Source organism: Zootoca vivipara, chromosome 1 (genome assembly GCF_965207765.1).
Source record: "Zootoca vivipara chromosome 1, rZooViv2.hap1.1, whole genome shotgun sequence".
NCBI classification, from domain to species: Eukaryota; Metazoa; Chordata; class Lepidosauria; order Squamata; family Lacertidae; genus Zootoca; species Zootoca vivipara.
In genome coordinates this window covers 74,891,787-74,909,009 of record NC_142582.1, presented here as the reverse complement: position 1 = coordinate 74,909,009, position 17,223 = coordinate 74,891,787, and the positions used below count along the sequence as shown (strand labels likewise).

The 17,223-nt window shown below is 45.2% G+C and overlaps 1 protein-coding gene across 1 annotated transcript in view; it reads left to right on the top strand.

Annotated features, from left to right (window-relative positions):
- Positions 1 to 6,166: 6,166 nt before the first annotated feature.
- Positions 6,167 to 17,223, top strand: part of GAS2 (growth arrest specific 2) — a 119,773-nt gene continuing 108,716 nt past the window's right edge. Inside the window, exon 1 of the mRNA XM_035117548.3 lies at positions 6,167 to 6,365. The gene's annotated coding sequence lies outside the window, so the exon portion shown is untranslated. The remainder of the gene's footprint in view (positions 6,366 to 17,223) is intronic.

The window sequence follows — 17,223 nt, the reverse complement described above, 5'->3', positions numbered from 1 at the left end:
CGTTAGCATCTTAAATAATTTTTTTTTAATATTTCCTCTGCAAACCTTATTAAAAGCTGTCCTTTGAAGAGTCGCCAAACTTGGAGACAAAATTCAATCACAAGTGTGAAACAGAAAAGGCGCAAACCTTGTTTGAAGTACAAATCCCTCCATTATTTGTAGCTTATAATGTAGATTTCAGCTGTATGTTTGGCAGTTGGGCCTAACCAGGCCTTCTTCTATAGGGTTTGCTCTGAGTTGTGCAGATTTACTAGCCTTTGTTAAGCTATATTTTGCAGAATGCATTAGCATTTGATGGCTGCTCAGCAAAAGCAAGAATAAAACCTCAGTAAATGTATCACATGCAAGGGGGGGGGAGTACAGACTAACTAAATATAGACCATTTGGCATGTTCTGCTCTCAGCCATATGTCTTGGACCATTGTTTAAGGCACGCATTATCCACCATTTTAAGGGGGAGTGTGTATGTGGCTGCAGAACCTTCCCAGCTTTTTAAAAACGTGCTCTACAGTTAAATACACATATACATAACTGGCTAGTTTATAGCCTGGAATCTGGAATAAGTTCAGAGATTCATTCCAAATGCAGGGTTTTTCTTGAGCAAAGTATGAAGTCATGCATTTTCTGGAAAATTTTGGATTTTCTTGATCCTGTGTACTTCAAAGCGTACAGAATCAAGTTTAAAAGACCATTTACCAGCAATATATAGATAGCAAGGAGGAATATGACTAGTGCCAGTGGATGGACTAAGTTCTTCTCCAAGTATTACCAAAAGCAATTTCCTCCAGTTCTGCTAAGGTGGTACAACCCATGTTTCTGTCCCCAAGGCAGCTGTCAGTTTATTTGCATGTGGATTTTGGAGGAATGGCTTCAATTAGTCTGGCTTCAGGCATCAGGGAAGAAGTATGGTAGAAAAAGCAAATTCTATTTTATCTATGCAGCCTTTGCCAACCTGGTGCCCTCCAGACGTTTTGGATTATAGCTCCCATCAGCCCTCTACAACTCCCATGTTGACTGGGGCTGATGGGAGTTGCAGTGCAAAACACCTGAAGCTGATCTCTTGCACGGAACAAACTTCTTGTGCAGCAAAAAGGAGACAATTAAACAGAGGAGGTGGGGTCTGCAATCTGTCTGGGTTACTTCAAGTCTGTTTGCATGTGTTGGGGCCATTGCAAGAAAGTAATTATGTTAATTTCCCTTCCAGTAGCACCTTAGAAACCAACTACATTTGTCACTGGTATGAGCTTTCGTGTGCATGCACATTTCTTCAGATACACTGAAACAGAAGTCACCAGATCCTCACATATAGTGAGAAGGAGTGCATGCACACAAAAGCTCATACCAATGACAAACTTAGTTGCTCTCTAAGGTGCTACTGGAAGGAATTTTTTAATTTTTTAATTTTGTTTCGACTATACCAGACCAACATGGCTACCACCTGTAACTAGGTTAATTTTGTTAGTGGCTGTAACGGTCACCCTAAATCCGGCCCGAGTTTGAAAGGGTTAACAGTTGAGGACAGATGGAACCCAAGGGGGCGGGCTTAGGCTGGCTATATAAACCCACCCTGGAGGGGGAAGAGGGGAGTTAAACAGTGGTGGAGAGTTGGTGTGAGTGGAGTCAGGTTTGAGCTGGGTTTAGAATCTGAGGGGAGGCATTAGTGGTTTATTGTTCAGCAATGATAAGGTGTTAGACAGAATAAATTAGTGGACTTTAGCAGTAATAGGCCGGTAATATAGTTAGCGGTAATAGGCTGGTATAGGAGAAACTGTTATAAGAAGTTAACAAACGTTATTATTGAAACCACACGCATTTGTACTTTAAATAAAGAAACTATTTTTATTCAACAACATCCTTGTCTGGAGTAGTGATCGGGTACCAGTCCAATTTACTGGTTGGTGGCAGTGGTGATACCAAAGGTCGTTTGTGCAGGCATCAATAGACCGTAAAACATCCGGGGGTCCTGCACAGGTCAAGGTGACCACGACAGTGGCAGTCATTGTTTTATGTTATAGAAGATGGTTTTAGTTGCTGATGTATTAAAAATAAAATGGATTAATTGTGTGATCTAGTCACGTATTTGATTCTTAACTGAAAACGGTGGTTTGGATGTAATACTAAACCATAGTTTAATGTTATGACAAAAAGCCTAGCCTCCCTCCCGGCTCACATATTTCCCCTTCCTCATCTGGTGAGGCTGTAAGGAGTTCAGAAGCCTTTCCTGTTATTTGTTAGTTACAGTTTGCCATGTGTTGTTCAAGCACAAAGCAAACAATGGTTAATCCTAACTATGGTTAGTGGAAACAGGACAACTTGAAACCATAGTTCATGAAGCTGATTCATGTTCACTTTCCTTAGTTAATATTAACTACACCTTTGGGTTGGGAGGATGTGCTAAACTCTGCTTATTCTTAAATAGAAACAGGAGGTTCTAATCTCCCCCTCACAGCCTTGTGAAAGGAGGGGGGAGTATGTGAGCCTGGTGGAGTGGCTAGACTCAGCCTCATAACATCTGAGCATATCCTTTATGTTTAAAGCAGTTTGTTGTGTGTTTTTTGCATTGAATGTTTGATAGTAAAAACGTTGGAGCCAAGCCCATCAGCTGCAGAAGACACAACTCTAAAGAAGCAAAATGGTCTTAAGGCTGGAAGTTATGGTTTATTATAAAACATTTAAAATACTATGTGCTGTCCAAAGGGTTCCTGCTAAAATATATTACAATCTAAGAGTCTGGATACAAAAGAAGAATATACAAGGTTATAGAAAGATTACGTATTGACCAGGTGGGAAGGCTACTATAAGTGAATAGCCCAAACACCATTTCTTTTCATAAGAATTCATAGTAAGGTCTATGCTGCGATGCAGCCAGGTAGACAGGGGTTGCTGGCTGGACTAGGGTTAAACTGGTTTGCAGATCAAGCCTCAAAGAGTGCAGTATTACGCTTACAACACCAGCAGGACAATTCACACCCAAAACTGAAGTGTGCTCAACAGGCAAGTGTTCATTTTGAACTTGGAATTGCATGCTTGGTGCCATGCTCTTGGAATTGCAGCTGTATGGAATCAGCTTCCGATGAAATTTAGACAAGCACCTAGCACCATTTGTTTTTAGGCAGTTATTGAAACTATATATTGTAAAGAGGACTTTCCCTAAACAGTAGCTTGGCCATTTTATATTGTACTCTGTGTGTAATTTTATGCTTTTAAGACCTTCATTTTTGCTATACTGTATATGTTGACTTTTGGCATTTCTGTTGTACAAATGCTTTGGAAGCATTTGTTGTAAAGTGGTTTACAAATCCAATAAAATAATAATAATAATAATAATAATAATAATAATAATAATAATAATTTATTTATTTATACCACACCCATCTGACTGGGTTTCCCCAGCCACTCTGGGCAGCTCCCAACAGAATATTAAAAACATGATGAAACATTAAACATTAAGAATTTCCCTAAACAGGGCTGCCTTCAGATGTCTTCTAAAAGTCAGATACTGGTAGTTGTTTATTTCCTCAACATCTGATGGGAGGGCATTCCACAGGGCGGGCGGCACTACCAAGAAGGCCCTCTGCCTGGTTGAAGAGATGAAATGCTCTAATGATTGCATATGCTCCACGCACCCTTTCTAGAGGGTATGGAAGAATTTGTATGCAGAGTCACTATGTGCATAATAAGTCACAATGTTTTAAGTCATTATTCCTGCAATATCCTAACACAGCTACCATACCACCGAAGTGCCCCCCCCCATTTTCTGCCTACTGAGCACCAAGCTTCTTATTTAAATGGCAGCAACTTTATAGCCCATCAAGTCTGGGGCAGTTCCACTACCGGTAATAGCAATATAACCCATGCACAACAAAAGTGAGTAGAGCCAAATGTGGAAGAACGCTGTCATTTTACTAACCAAACTGTTGTTTATGAAAGAAGAAGATCTGGGTAATGTTGGGACTTGTTAATAATTGGAAATTGTTGGGTTACATTGGCACTCTGCTTTGCAATCCATATGAGATATAGTTGTGCCATGCAAAGGTCTCTTTCATTACAGCAGTGCCATTTTGTAGGCTCTGCTCCAGAGAGCATGTCCATCACATTGTGTTTAAAAGATGTGCTCAACATTTCCAGTATTTTAAAATCCCATCACCACAAGGCAATTACCTCTGCAGCAAGGCTATCTCAGCTTCCATTACAGTGGTACCTCGGGTTATAAACACTTCAGCTTATAAACGCTTCAAGTTACAGACTCCGCTAACCTGGAATTGGTACATCGGGTTAATAACTTTATTTCAGGATGAGAACAGAAATTGTATGGTGGTGGCACGGCGGCAGTGGGAGGCCCCATTAGCTAAAGTGGTACCTCAGGTTAAGAACAGTTTTAGGTTAAGAACGGACCTCCGAAATGAATAAAGTTCTTAAGCAGAGGTACCACTGTACATGAAGACTGGTTATGGCTGTACTGGTGCTAGTTAGGACCAGTGCAACTAAAAGAATGCTCTGAAGAATAACATTGTTTAAAATGTGCTCAGAAAGGTCCTGGGATGTTGTATAAATGCATCTGTTCCAAAGGCAAATACTATGTCTCAAGCAAGCATCCGGTTAAGGCAAAGTCATTGAGATTAGTCCATTGTAACTACAAGTATTTGCATAAGAGCTACGCATTGGAGTATTTGGAGTCCAGGAACCAGGGCCGTCGTACCCATAGGCGCTAGGGGTGTGGAGCACCTGGGTGCCAGGCTCTCAGGGGTGCTAGGCCAAGAGTCCAGGGCCCGAGAGTTGAGTCCAGGGAAGAGCCTGCCTATCAGTTGGAGCACTGCGGTGGGCTCTTCTGCTGCAGGTGGCTCTGCACCGCGAGTTTGGGGGCGACCGAGCCAGCGAGACGCTGAGGCAGCCGACCGGCTCCACCCTCCTGCGTGCCTGGGACTGGGCAACCTGGGGGGGGTGCTGGGTGGATCTTTGCACCCCAGTGCTGCATATGCTTAAGACAGCCCTGCCAGGAACTGACCATGTCACAAAAGTCTCAGTTGTCAGTCCACAAGTATACACTGACAGTATTTTGGACTGGATAGTTTTAGGTACTGGACAGTCATAGGATGGAGCAGATCTGTAGTCCAGCATCCTGTTACCACAGTGACCAACCAGATGTTCTGTGTGAACCAGGTATTGGTCAGGGGATTCAGCCAAGTGCTGCAGTTCTCTGCATGCACTTCCTTCCTTAGGAGTCATGAGGCCTACAGATGCAGCCCTACCATGAAGAAAGGTGAAGTGATGGTCTTGGGCTATTGATTTTGAGTGCTGGTGAGAATGGCAGAGCAGGAGACAAACAAGCCTGACTCAAGGAGGCTAGGACAGACATGAGGAGCCTGTGGCCCTCCAGATATGGATATACTCCAATTCCCATCACCGCAAGCCAGCATGGCCAATGGTCAGAAATGATGAGTGTTGTAGTCTAACCGCATCTGGAGGGACACAGATCCCCACCACCACCACCACCTTACTCTATGGAGTTCTTTTGTGCAAATCTTTCTGCTGTTCATTTAATTGACTCTTAGCCAGGAGAGCTTTCTAGGAGATTGTACCATGTTAATTATTGGAAGGGTTTCACATGGACATCCCACTTCACACGCCAACATGTCTTTAGCCAGCAGAGAGAAAGTGTATGTGGAATTAATGTGTAAGTGGATTAATGTGGTTTGATGCCTGGGAAAGAGGGAAAATGCCCATGAAAGTTAATGCTACAGCAAACCAGCCACAACACTTTATTGTGTTTTCAAATCAGTGGGAACTTTGCCACTGACTTTGATGGGATGTGCCTCTCACCCAATGATCTTTTTAAGAAAGTAAGCAAAAAAATTAAACCATCTCAAAAAACCCACAACATTTTACAACATACTGTGGTGTCGCAGTAAACGCTTTTCAATAAACCCCAGCCTGCTTATTATTATTTTTAAAGGGTATTTCTCACCCATCCCTCCTTCCCCTCCACCAGAATATTGGAAGCAGCATAAATAAGAGCTGGACCCTTCTCAACCCAAAGTCCTTGCCAATAGTTTGTAATTCAATATCTGCGTTTCAAGGGTAAACCGGTGTCAATTGTATTTGCCGTGTCGTTGTTTCAACGCCCCCCCCCTTTCCCTCCGCCAGAAAAAAGTAAGCGTTAAACTTCCGTTCAGTCTATGTGGACTGATGAAATGTAGGAAATCTGTTTCTGGCGAGGAAAAAAAAAGGTTTCCCAAAGAGAGCACCAAGTAGAGAGAGAGATCAGAAGTATGAAGAGTGGCAGTAGTGCTGCTGCTGCCGGGCTGCTCAGGCGAGGAAAGCAGGACGGACTGCAAGAGAAGAGCTTTGGGGCATCGCACACAGAAAGTGAGTGAGAATTTTTTGCAAAGGGCGAGAGAGGCGGGCGTGAAATGCTGGCTGGCTACTAATAAATAGCCGGGGAGGTGGGGGGAAGAAGAGGACTCTGGTGGCCGCCGAGAAACATTAACAAACATCTGACGAGGGTGGGTTTTTTCCTTTCCTTTTTTTGCAGCTGATCTAAACAAGGGGAGGGAGTGTGTAAGTGCGCGGCGCGTTGTTTGTTTCACTGCTGCATTTCAGTTTAAAGGAGAAGACTGCAGAGGAAAAGAAGGGAACCGTTTTATCCCTGCTCGGTCAGCACCTCCAGAGTTTTCTATTGTTTGTCCACCTCGCTCGCTTTGCAAGGCGTTGGCGAGCAAGCGGCTCACCTTCCCAGGGACTTTGGCAAGAGGGAACGCGCTCTCGTCCTCTCGCCCACGCGGCGGGCTTCGTCTCGCCTCGCCAAAGTTTACAAACAAGCATGCAGCGGGCGTCTGCTTTTCGGTCTTGCAGTTCTGCCTGTTGGGAACGATCGCATTTTTAGTGCAAAGTTTCAAAGTTGGCAGGAAAGGGAAAGGGGAACGGTGCGTGGTGCGCGCCGCTTTCTTTCGAGTGTCGTCGTTTCCACTTTCAGGAGCTTGCTCGCGCTCTGCAGCAGAGCTTTTTGCGCATGAAAGTCAGGGTTGAATGCAGATAAGAGAAAGCCATCTCCGCCCCCCAGATGAATGCTGGCATTGTCTTTTCCCTTAATGAGCGGGCTCATCGCGTATAGAGCGAAGCCCTCGCTTTAAGCCCTGTATGCGCGTGAGGTGGGGAAATGGTGTATATACAGTATTTCCTATATCTGCAACATTGCGCCAGTAGGTAAAAAGTATTGTTAAAGAAGCTAAGTTCAGATTTCCTAGCGATCTGCAGAAAGGAAGGGGGCGGGGCGGATGGATCTAGAAGATCGTCAGAAGAGCTCCATCCAAGAAGGTGGGATGGAATACAAGGATTTCTGCAAATTTTTGCAGCCAGTCCAAAGAGGGATAAGTAACTAGGCACCTGGAGTCTCTTTGCACACCCTCCTGGATCCACTGGGGTCTACGGTTGTGGGGGGGGGGGATGGCAAATTCCTGCTTAGTTTGAGCCTGGATATTCACTAATCAGTGCCCGACAGCCTACTCAAGTCTCATTGAGAGCTATAGGTAAGTGTTGCTAGGACTGCAGCGTAATTCTAGGCACGCCTTCTCCGAAGTGCCACTTGTGATCAGCAGGATCCTTGGTGAGTGTGTGTAGGATTGCAGTGTAAAAGGATTACGCAGGGCGCTTCACCCTGCCCTGTTGCACCGATTTGAGGCGGTTCCGTTCAGATTTACAGCCCTCCACATCTAAGACGTTGAAGTTCGGGTAGCAGGCAAAGCAAAATAAATAACTGCGAATGAAGGAACGCAGAAACGATCGTTAATGAAACAGAACACCTACAGGAAATCTACCGCCTTCTGCCGCAGGGTTAATCACGCTGTGTGCCAAAAAGAAATATAGTTACTTTTTTATTATTAAAAAAATTGCATTGTTCTCTGGAAACATCCGCAGCGAACGTTGCAGCAAGTGTTGGCGGGGGCGGGGTCGCTGGGCAGAGCGCTTCCCTCGCTTAACAGCGGATCTGGAGGTTAACCCTGTCCAGCCCCGCTGGGACAGCGCTTTAAGGCACAGCCCTCCCCGCTCCTTCCACGACCGACCCCTCCTCCAACTCCCCTGCGGTGGAGAGAGATACAGACGAGAGAGCGAGACAGGCTTTCTATTCTTAATGTTTTGCAGGGGATCAGGTTACTGCCGGGCTTCTTCAGACTGATGCTGCCCCCCTCTCGCTCGAAAAACGATCGAAGCGCGCGCTCTTTCCCGGGGAGGGGCGGGGAGGACAGCTTTCCCCACTCCGCGGGGAGGGTTTTTACCTCCCTTGACTTTGAATAGGAAACTCAGGGAGCTTGTCTCTCTCTCTCCCTCTCTCTGCACCCCCCTCCTCCTCCCTGCCTTTCCCGTCGCATTGCAGGTTTTCCCCACCTTCTAACGCAGCTCTGCGTAGCTTCGCATTTGCCATCATGCCCATGAATTGCAACGAGGAGGGGGAGCGGGGGAGAGGTTGTTTTTTTAATTATTATTATTATTATTATTATTATTATTATTATTATTATTATTATTATTATTATTATTATTATCAGCCTTTCTCCAAAAAACGCATTAAATCTTGGATCAGGGCTTCGGTGATGGAGAGCCGACGGCGTGCCAATTGTGATGGGCTTTGTGGCGGGCTGTGACTGAATGGGAAGCTCGCTGCCCTCCTGCAAGGCTGTTGAGGGCTGTGGAGCGGCATGGAAGGACTAGACCAGCCGGCGCAACGCTGATTGGAGAGGAGCGGGGCGGGTGGGTGGAGGTCGATCTGTCGGTCTCATATAGACTCCTTAGGGAGCGACAGGAAAAGCAACAGGTTTGCTGTTAATGGTGGGATGGAAACAGATGCTAGCGTTGCAGTGGGCTTCCTCGTAGATGGTATCTCCCCAGACCTCCTTTCATGGCAGGGTTCACCTCTATAACATGCTGCAGAGTAATTAAGAACACCGGAAAGCGGTCAGACCGATCGTCCATCAGGCTCTGGATTGCCTGCACTGAGTGGCAGCTGTTCTCCAGGGTTTTAGGCAAGGAACCTTCCCCAGTGTTCCCTGGAGGCATGGGCGTAGCCAGGGTGGGGGGGGGGGGTGGGGTGGGGAGGCAGGACCGAGCTATCTGAGACTCCATTGGTCAGTTTAAGTATTTTTATTAATTTACTTGATTTAGGAGGGCAGCTGCCCCCTGCACCTCCCTGGCTATGCCCATGCCTGGGGGTGCTGGGGATTGAACTGCAGGGACCTTCTGCAGGCAAAGCAAATGCTCCACTACTGAGCTGTGATCCCTCCCACAATGAGCTACACATCCTTTCCCTCCTCCACCAATTCCTGGGTTCTGAGCATAGCTGCCAAGTTTTCCCTTTTCTCATGAGGAAGCCTATTCAGCATAATGGAATTTCCCTTAAAAAAAGGGATAACTTGGCAGCTATGGTTCTGAGTCTGCTCCTGTTACTGTAGTTCCCCAGTGGGTTCCTCCCACCATTCCTCTGCAGCCAACCAGTCCATGGCAATCTTTCTCTCCTATTCCACTGAAGGTCTGGGCCACATGGGAGCAGCTCATAAGACTCAGTTGTGGTGTAGTGGTTAGAGTGCTGGATTAGGAACTTGGAAGACCAGGGTTCAAATCACCACTTGGCTATCAAGCTTGCTGAAGTGAGCTTGGATCAGTCTCTGCTTCTCAGGGTTGTGGGGATAAAATGCAGAGCGGGGGAAGAACCATGTATCCCACCTTGAGCTCCTTTGAAGAAAGATGGGAGAGAAATGTATTAACTAGGCTATAACAATAAACTCCTGCTGAGGCTTCTACCTGAGCTACCATCACCTATACCAATGGCATTGCCAAGTCTGGTAATATGGCAACCATATTTCTGGCCTCCTCTCTCTATAGTGGCACAGGGCGTTTGGTTGCCATATCTCAAAAATGGTGTCTAAGAAAGGCAATAAAAATGGAAAGGAGTTCAGTGCAACTTCCCTGCAATGGTTGACTTTTAAAGTTTAGAAGGGCCAAGTTGGCCAAGAAGGAACAGGATAGATGTATAAAATTATGTATGGTGAGACAGAGTCCCCCCCCCTTTATAATACTAGAATCGAAAGTAATCCAGTGAAACTGTCAGGACTGGGAAAATTAAATATTTCATACATCATACCGTTAAACTATGGCCTTCTCTTTGACAACATGTGGATACAGCTTTCAAGTTAGAGAAGAGGATCAGACAAATTTATGTAGGAAAATAAATTGGTCGATTCTAGCTATGATGGGTATTTGCAACTTCCCAGTTCAGAAGTGGAATTCATTGAACGGTTGCAGCAGCGAAATAACAGAATGGAGGTGTTACCTGGTTCTGTGTTTTCCAGAGGTATCTGGTTGGCCGCTGAGACTAGGGTTGCTCTTATGTTATCACATGATCTGAGTAGCATGGGAATAAGATGCCGGTAAATGGCTCCCGTGCCATGAACATAGCAGTAGAAGAGACCCACAAATTGTAGGAGTCAACTAGGACAGCCTGACCATGTGATGATCACATCATCACTGCCCTGCCAGGTTGCTTCAAATGTTATGAAAGGTGCAGGTTAAATCTTTGAATGCAAAGATGTGATTTGAAGCTAACTTGAAACCAAACACTAGGGGTGTGCTCTGGATTCAACAGAAACCTAATTCCTGAGTCTGATTGTGTGGGATGTATCATCACTGAAGCAGTCAAACACAACATTTCCTGTTGCCTAGAGTGGACACACAGGGGAATGTTGCTCCAGACAGGGAGGACTTCCTCTCATACCTGCTCTCGAGCCTCCCCCCCCTGTGTGTGACCAGGTAGATGGATGTGACCCTAGCAGACCCTACAAAAGGGCTAGCCATGCAGCCATCTTCCTCTCTTTTTGGACTCTCTTGCTCTTTTGCCATCTTCCTCTCTTCTGGCTCTTAGCACATGGCTTATCCTTACAGAGGATGGAAGTCACAAGGTAGAAAGTCTGAGGCGTAGCTCAGACTTCTTTTCTCTACAAATGTAACTGTAACCACAAGACTGCCTTCAGAATACTACTGTGAACTGAATGCAAGTAAACTTTACTCTTACTTTTAAAGAAGACTGTCGTGTTATTATTTTTAAGAGGGAAATAAAAGGGGAAACTTACCAGGAACAAGCCAGATGGGATTGCTTAGCTCTGGCTTCCCCAACCTCGGCCCTCCAGATGTTTTGAGACTACAATTCCCAGCATCCCTGACCTCTGGTCCTGCTAGCTGGGGATCATGGGAGTTGTAGGCCAAAAACATCTGGAGGGCCAAGGTTGAGGAAGCCTGGATTAGCTTAAATGATTCTAATGAATCCATCAACTTGCTTCCAGCAATGTGCAAGGGAATGTGCTCTGCTGCTTGCTCACTAGCATGAGTGAGGAGAGATAATATTTAATCAATATGTCCTCTCCTACTTTCCTCAACATTCCCACAGATTGTGCCTACTGAATTAGATTCAGGCCTTGGATGAGGTTTGGTTGAGAAAGCCACCAATTTCTGCAGATTGGGTTGGATGACGCAGAGGGAACTGGAGCTGTCCAGGAATAGGGTATCAGGCAAGCAGGAGAGAAATGCATCAGAAGTGCTATGAAAGGTCAAGACCAGGGGTCAGCAAACTTTTTCAGCAGGGGGCCGGTCCATTGTCCTTCAGACCTTGTGGGGGGCTGGACTATATTTTTTTTGGGGGGGTGAATGAATTCCTACGCCCCACAAATAACCCAGAGATGCATTTTAAATAAAAACACACATTCTACTCATGTAAAAACACACTGATTCCCAGACCGTCCATGGGCCAGATTTAGAAGGCGATTGGGCCGGATCCGGCCCCCCGGGCCTTATTTTACCTACCCATGGCCAAGACCTAGCTGACTGCTATCTGGGTCTTCCTGGGAGATGGGAGGAGCCCAATGCAGCTTGACTCTCCTTTCTGCCTGATGTCCTGCAAGATCAATACCTCCACTCAGGGCCATCTTAAGCGCCCCTGCTGCCGTGGTGCTCCGGATCTCTCCGGCACCCTCCCGCCCCGTTTCCCAGCGCGGTGGGCGGGTGGGCGCAGCGCACAGCGCGACTGCCACAGGCGCTGCCGTGTGGCGGGCAGGCAGGCACAGCGCGATCTTTCCGGCGCCCTCCCACCCCGTTTCCCTGCGCGGTGGGTGGGTGGGTGGGAGGGTGCAGCGCTCAGCACGGCTGCCAGAGGCGCAGCTGCGTGGCGGACCGGCCGGCCAGCGGGCGGGCGCAGCTCATGGCGCCCTCATGGCGGGCCGGCACCATGGTGCCCTGCGCCACCCAGCCTGCACGTAGGGCCGGCCCTGCCTCCACTCAACATGGTACAGGGTTCTTCTTTGTTGGTGCCTTCCCTGCACAAAGGAGCTGCTTCAGAAGCAGCACTCTGCAGGATCTATGTCTCCACTCAACAACTGTTGCTTGGTCCTGAAATTGATCCTGCATGGTGTTTCCCAGGAGGAAAGCCACTTGTGAAGAGGATCAATTCCTCTTCACAACAGCAAGCTTGCAAAGGAGCACCCTGCACAACCTAACCCCCATCCTTGATCAGGAGGGAAGGAGAAGGAGCCGCAGCAGTATCTTCCCCCTCCTAAGCATATCTTTATCTAATTTGGGGCTGGATTTGTGGTGGGGCAGGTGGTCCCTGGGTTGATCCAGATGGCCCCTTCTGGATCAGAGCCTGGCGGCAGATAGGGAGGGGGCAGCTTGAGCATGGAGGTGCAAAACCTTCCTTTTTGTCAAATCTTTTTTGTTAAGTTTTACATTGCAAATTAAAATTCAAACATTAAACATTAACATACTCATTTAGGACAGGCTTCCTCAACCTCGGCTCTCCAGATGTTTTGAGACTACAATTCTCATCACCCCTGACCACTGGTTCTGCTAGCTAGGGATCATGGGAGTTGTAAGCTAAAAACATCTGGAGGGGCGAGGTTGAGGAAGCCTGATTTAGGATTTCTTGAATCCTTCAACTCCCCACTGTCCTTCCATGGTTATTGTTGTCAATCTTTTCCCAATGGCTTCTCTTATTTTCTCTCTTTCTATTTTTGTTAATAGTCCCTTTTAACCATAGTTTTTAATACATTACAAGCATTACTCAAATCCTGCCAAAGTTTTTAGTTGTTTACAGTGTTCTCTTAAATACATTATAATTCCCCCCCCCATTCCTTCTTGAAGTTCTTCTCTTTCTGGTTTCTGACTTTCCCGGTCAGTTTCTCCATTTCGGCATAGTCCATCATCTTCATCAGCCATTCATCTCTGGTTGGGACTTTGTCTTCTTTCTATCTCTGGGCCAGTAATATCCGTGCTGCTGTCGTTGCATACATAAATAATCATTTCTGCTCCTTTGGTATCTCTGCACCTAAATTCCTAATAAAAAAAGCCTCTGGTTTCTTTTTAAACAAATGTTATTCCAAACATTTTTTTCAACTCATTATAAATCATTTCTCAGAATGCTTTTGTTATTTTGCACGCCCACCCCATGTGGTAGAACGTGCCTTCCTTCTCCTTGCATTTCCAAGAAACATTTGAAGCAGTTCTATACATTTTTGCTAATTTTATTGGTGTTAAATACCATAAGTACAAGATCATGGCCACTGGTCCCATCACCTCCTGGCAAATAGAAGGGGAAGAAATGGAGGCAGTGAGAGATTTTACTTTCTTGGGCTCCTTGATCACTGCAGATAGTGACAGCAGTCACGAAATTAAAAGACGCCTGCTTCTTGGGAGAAAAGCAATGACAAACCTAGACAGCATCTTAAAAAGCAGAGACATTACCTTGCCGACAAAGGTCCGTATAGTTAAAGCTATGGTTTTCCCAGTAGTGATGTATGGAAGTGAGAGTTGGACCATAAAGAAGGCTGATCGCCGAAGAATTGATGCTTTTGAATTATGGTGCTGGAGGAGACTCTTGAGAGTCCCATGGACTGCAAGAAGATCAAACCTATCCATTCTTAAGGAAATCAGCCCTGAGTGCTCCCTGGAAGGACAGATCGTGAAGCTGAGGCTCCAATACTTTGGCCACCTCATGAGAAGAGAAGAATCCTTGGAAAAGACCCTGATGTTGGGAAAGATTGAGGGCACTAGGAGAAGGGGACGACAGAGGACAAGATGGTTGGACAGTGTTCTCGAAGCTACGAACATGAGTTTGACCAAACTACGGGAGGCAGTGGAAGACAGGAGTGCCTGGCGTGCTATGGTCCATGGGGTCACGAAGAGTCGGACACGACTAAACGACTAAACAACAATACCATAAGTACATCATTTTCATACATATGCAAAACCTGACTCCCTTACTCTCAAACAGTTCTATGCTGATCTTTGTAAAACTACTGAAGAAAAATGAATTTGGAAGTTCTCAGGCTTTTAATGACCAGCTGCAAAAAGATAAATATATTTGCTAATTTCTTTTGGTGTTGGCTTCCAACCCACAAGACTTACATAAGTATTAAGCCTCAGTGTGCAGCCATGTGCCAGGTTCCTGTCCCACTGTGCTTTAAGCACCCCATGCACTTTGTATCAAATGTATTCATAACACAAAGGACAAAGGCTGCTTGTGAACTGGAGTTTACTTTATCAGAATAGATCACATTTTGATGTAAGCCCTTAAAAATTCAAATTGATTAATGAGTTTCAGATGGCAGTTCGCCTTCTTCCTCCCCACTCCTCCTTTCCTTTAACATGTGCAGCATGCTTCCAGCTAATCTGGGAGAGTTCCAGAACTCTGGGCTAAATTGGTTGCGGTATGGTTTATATGGATAATAAAATAACTAGAGAGAAAAGATTGAATTTCTTTGCAGAAATATAATTGTGCTTGCTGAATATGAACGAGTTTATGCGTTATCCAGTTATTTGTTATTGTTGTGGGAGGGGGAATAACCATTAAGATTATCCATCTTGTGTACCCTCAATGTACTTAGTGTTAATTTGCATTTTCTTATATTTTATTCTGTGGCGTAGCCTAAGATCCAAGGATAACTTGAGGCTCTTAGTAAGGAGTATTCCAGTTCTTCAGTGGCTACACAGATGCCGTATTGTCTTCCACTCTCAGTATAAGGTGGTAGAGGTGATCTATAACCAATTTTTGCTCAGTGTAGGGATGGAAAAATGGTCAATTTCAGTTCTCTAAAGTTCTCATTTTCCTAGTATTAAATTCAGTCCTCAATGTTTCGACATTAAAAAAAAACCTCATGAAAATTTGTCAGCATTTTAATGTGCATTCCTCCTAACAAACATATTTTGTATGCATTTTTCACTAATGGAAAGGTGTCCCTGATTGTCTTGTATTTTACTTTGGTACAATGCCCACCTTCAGAGGCCAATGGAATAACTTTTTGTAAAATGCTTTGGGACCTCCTTTTTCTATTGGAACCTTCCCACCTCCTTAATGACGATGTGGGTAGGTGGGTGTGTTGCTTCATAGGGCTTATTCAAAGGAACAATAGTTGCTTCCTGTTCCTAAGGAGCCCCACTTAAGAGGAGCCACTTTAAATTTAAGAAAATTAGAAAATGCACCTCTATTTAAGCAGGTTTTCAGTGACTGATGGTTGCCTCTGCTGTTTTGTACTTCCAGTATTATTCTTTCCTAACATTTCTAGTATTATTTATATGGGTTTGTGTTTCTGGTTTTCTGTTTCATTATAGTTTATGACAGTGCCATAGTGCGCTTTTGGTGCTTTTTGGCGGAAAACTGTAACAACTGCTAGAAATAAATAAAGGTCTGGCTTTAATTCTGTTTGCTAAGAAAGTCTGACGTTTTGAGATTCTCATCTTCCATTCCCCTCTGCCTACCCCACAGGGTCTCTGATAACTTAATATAGCATAAGGGGCTGCCTTATATTGAGCCAGCCAAATGGCCCATGCGGTCTGGTGCTGTCTTTTCTGTCTGGCAGCAGCTTAGCGGGGGTCTAGTAAAGAGATGGGAAACCTTCAGCCCTTTAGATACCATTAGACTACAACTCCCATCATATCCGACAAATGGGGTTGATAGGGGTTAGAGTGTAATAACATCTGGAAGGCCACAAGTTCCAGAATTACTTGGAACATTCAGAAAGGCTCCAATAAAATTAATAAAAGCCACCAACTAAAAACATCTTGTGCTGTTATCGTTTAAGAATTATTGGACACCAACATTTTATTAGGTGCTGGAAAGAATAAATGTGATGCAGTCTCTGCTGAGATGTTGGGGATTGAACCAGGGCCCTTCTGCATATGTTCTACCACTGAGCTACAACAATCCTCTCTCTTGTTCTGTGTGCCTTGGCTTATCAAACTGCCTGTTCTTCTAGCTAGTCAGCTTTCCTGGGCCATCATTCCACTCTCCATCAATTGGTTTTCTTCACTCAGGCTTTGACCTGCAATGGATATACCTCTGTTACTTCACTCCCTGCCTGGGCATACTGCTTCCTGTGTGCTCAGCTACCTATGGCTCAGACTTACAGTAAATAAATATAGCCAGTATGGCTAGTAGCCATTGACATCAATATATAACTTTGAAAGTTTATAACTTTGAAAGTTATAACTGGGGTTGCATCTTAATTTTTGGGCTGAATCCAATGTGATGTACACGTTGCCTAGATGCGTAACTTGCTCTTAGAAGCAAAACCTTGGTTCATTCCTCATTAGGAGCTGTTGGCGATGTTATCCTGCCTGCATAAGCCTCCGCTTGTGTGGAGATTCATATCTCCTTACAACAATAATTACATTAGCTAATCTATATACATTGTGTGAGCACAATGTAAGTACTGTTATATGAATATCGGATCCCCACGTCTCTCTCATTTCCAGCAACCTTCTTGGCAGGTTTTGGCACATAATTGCAAAATGTGTGATTCCCCCCCCCCCTCATTCCTGTTTGGAAAGAAATCCATCAACACCGTGAACCAAACCAGGAGGGAGACAAAGAGTCAGAAGACTTTTGCTCTTTTCTAATGCCTTTTCTGTGTTAATGAGAACTAGCAGGGATAGCAGAAACTTAGGTTAGACCCGGTTGAACTTAACTTTCGCTTCTGATCCCTTGCTGCTCATTTCTTTCCAAAATGGATGTTCTCCAGCATTGTTACTGTGCAAGCCAAAGATTCTCTGCACTTGCAGCTGACACCCCCCCTCTGTTTAATTAGTGTGGTTCTTGCTGTGCTGCTCCGCAGCTTTTAGTCACTTTCTGAAAAGGATCTCTTCTTGTTTTCCTCCAGTGGCATATAACTAGGGCTGGCCAGTCTGGCGTCTGCTT